Here is a 3,335-nt window from a genome sequence, read left to right on the forward strand (position 1 = left end):
TTCCTCAGGGGTTATCAGTTAAATTTGGAGAGCAGCTCCCATTTTTTACAGCTCTGAACAATTCCAAACACTGCGGCTTTGTGGTGCACCCTTTGCTCCAAAGGACCTTGGAGTCCGGGTGGACAACAAGTTCCCCATGAGCCAGCTATGTGCCCTTGTAGCCAAGAAGGCAAATGGTCTCCTGTGGTGCATGAAGTCCAACCACTAACCCAGCACTGCCAGGTCACCACTAAACCATCTCACTCAGCGCCACATCTCCATGGCTTTAAAACTTCCTCCAGGGATAGGGACTCCACCACTGCCTTGGGCAGCCTGGTCCAGAGCTTGACAGCCCTTTTGGGGAAGAAGTTGTTCCTCATGTCCAATCTAAACCTTTCTTCCCATAACTTGAGGCCATTTCCTCTTGTCATATGGCTTGTTCATTGAGAGAAGAGACCAAGCCCCACCTGGTTCCAACCTCCTTTCATGGAGTTGTAGAGAGTGAGAAGGTCTCCCCCCAGCCTCCTACTGTATTTCAGATGTGTCCTTGTAGTAAGGATGTCTTCCTTAGGCAGCCTTTTCCAGGGTTTGGCTCAGGAGGTTCAAGGAAATGTGTCAGGTATCATCAGCTCTGTTAAAAAAGTAGTTTTGACCTGGCAATTTACTTTCTCACATCTAACCTAAACCTCCCCTGGTGCAGCTTGAGGCCATTTCCTCTTATCACTTGTTCCTTCCAAGAACAGACCAACACCCATCCATATGTTTTGGTGGGTCTAAGCAGGGGTGGAGAGTGAAGAACACAATTAGATCATGTCCATCACAAGAGCTAGGGACTGAGTTTTAGAATCATAGAATGGGTTAGGTTGGAAGGGACCTCAAAGCTCAGCCAGTTCCAACTCCCTGCCATAGGTAGGGACACCTCCCACTAGAACAGGTTCCTCAAGGCCTCATTCAGCCTGGCCTTGAACACCTCCAGGGACGTTGTGGTGCACAGAAGCACAGAATGTGATCAGAGATCAGCTTCTGTGCTCTGTAACCTCCCTGGGTAACCTGTGCCAGTGTCTCACCACCCTCACTGCAAACAACTTCTTCTTAACATCCAGTTTCAGTTTCCCTTCTGCCAGTTCAAACCCATTACCCCTTTTGCTCAAGTGCAAACCAGAAACTGAGAGGAACATAAACCAGAAATGAGTTTCTACTGCCAACGCAGTAGAAAATGCCACTGGCTGATGGAATCCAGAGATGAATTTAACAACTACACTTCCTCTCTGCTGGCTCCTCAGACTTTGCCTGGGGTTTGCAAGTCAAGTGAGGTTTTGTTGACTCATGGAGCTTCAGGGAATCAGGACTGCAAGTCAGATTCTGTTTTGTTTCACAACCAGAGTCTTCAGCAGCCTTTGGAGACACCAGAGGAAGCTGACACAACATCTATTCTCCACCAACAAGACAAATGCTAGCTCTTGGTTACCAAACATCAACCCTTTGCAAAACAAATGTTAACCCTTGCTGAGTCTTATCAGGATAGGGATCTGGAGTGCATGGAGTGTGGCCAGCAGCTCAAGACAGGTTTTGCTCCCCCTCCACTTTCCTCCTGTGATACCACATCTGGAGGATTGGGTCCAGTGCTGGGCTTCCCAAGTCACCTTCATTGGAGAGATTCCAAACCCTCCTGGACCTTGTGATCCTGGGCAGAAAGCTGTGGGTGACCCTGCTTCAGCAAGGGAGTTTGGACTGGATGATCTCCAGAGATCACTTCCAAACCCCCACCATGCTGGGATTCTGGGATCTGTGGCAAAGAGCAGAACAAATGGTAGAAGGAGAACTTACCAACGTTCTCCTGAAGAGCTGGCAAACATCTGCTGATTGAGATTAGTGACCATCAAAACCTTTTTCATTGCATTCACTGGTTGGTAGCAAATGTTCTTAAGGGGTCATCAGTGATGGAAAGCCCAGGAATGTGTTTCAGTGGCCAGAATGAACATGGAAAGAGAAGAATCTGGGAAGGGAAGGAGTGGAGATTTCACAGCTGCTGGTCAATCATAGAATCAACCAGGTTGGAAGACACCTCCAAGCTCATCCAGTCCAACCTAGCACCCAGCCCTATCCAGTCAACCAGACCATGGCACTAAATGCCTCATCCAGACTTTGCTTGAACACCTCCAGGGATGGCAACTCCACCACCTTTTGGGCTCCTCCTGCCAGCCAGCACAGAGCTACTATGTTGCAGGATTGCGAAGTGGTTAAGTACAGATGCAACCATACAAGGCAGCAGTAAAACATTGGTAGCTGTAGCTGAATCATTAATCACTTGTCAAAGGTTAAAAGAGAAGAGCCTGCAGTAGAAATGTGCTGTGCTTTATGCAGCACAAGGTCCATCATGGATAAAAAATTCATCCTGTCGCTGCCCTTGTTAATAGGATGCCAAAAGTGAGCATCTACTGCATCTATAAATAAACTACCAAGGCTGACTTGTTCCAACTGCACTTAATGGTAGGAAATTGCATAAAAGAGTTGCTCTGGCAGGCAGTGACCTTGAGAGGTTGATGTGAAGTGAATGCATATGGCTTGATGGTGCTCTCCTGAGGTGGGCTTCTGAGAGAGGTTACGTCAGGAAAAGTGCAGCAGAGCTGCAGTTTGCTGCTCTGTGTCGTGGGAAGTCAGAGTGGAGCTCGAGTCAGCTGAGTTAGACATGGGCTGGGTTCTGATCTTGATTTATTTATGTATTTGACAGAAAATGGATCAATGGAGTTTTTGCTCTCAGAGCTGAACACAAACCTGGCTCTGTGGAAACAGCTCTTCAACTTCTTACTTATTGCTATCTTTTCAGAGAATCCCAGCATGGTAGGGGCTGAAAGGGACCTCTGGAGATCATCCAGCCCAACCTCCCTGCTAAAGCAGGGACACCTGCAGCAGCTTGCCCCAGGTCACACTGGCCAGCTGGCTTTGGAGTCGTTCCAGAGAAGAAGGCTCCACAACCTCTCTGGGCAGTCTGCTCCAGGGCTCCAGCACCCTCACACCAAACAATTTCTCCTCCTCTTGAAATGGAACCTCCTGGGTTCCATTTTGTGCCCATTTCCCCTTGTCCTGTCACTAAGCATCACTGATAAAGGTCCTGCTCCATCTTCTTGCCCCTCACAGGTCCTTTGGCTCTTGCTGAGCATTAAGAAGATCCCACTTCAGCCTGCTCTTTTGCAGGTTAAACAGCCCCAGGTCTCTCAACCTTTCCTCCTCACAGAGACACTGCATGCCCTTCAGCATCTTCGCAGCCTCCACTGGACTCTCTCCACTAGTCCCCTGTCTCCCTTGAGCTGGAGAGCCCAGCACTGGACCCAGTCCTTCAGATGTGGCCTCATTAG

The sequence above is a fragment of the Pogoniulus pusillus genome, chromosome 1, assembly GCF_015220805.1.
Source record: "Pogoniulus pusillus isolate bPogPus1 chromosome 1, bPogPus1.pri, whole genome shotgun sequence".
NCBI lineage: Eukaryota > Metazoa > Chordata > Aves > Piciformes > Lybiidae > Pogoniulus > Pogoniulus pusillus.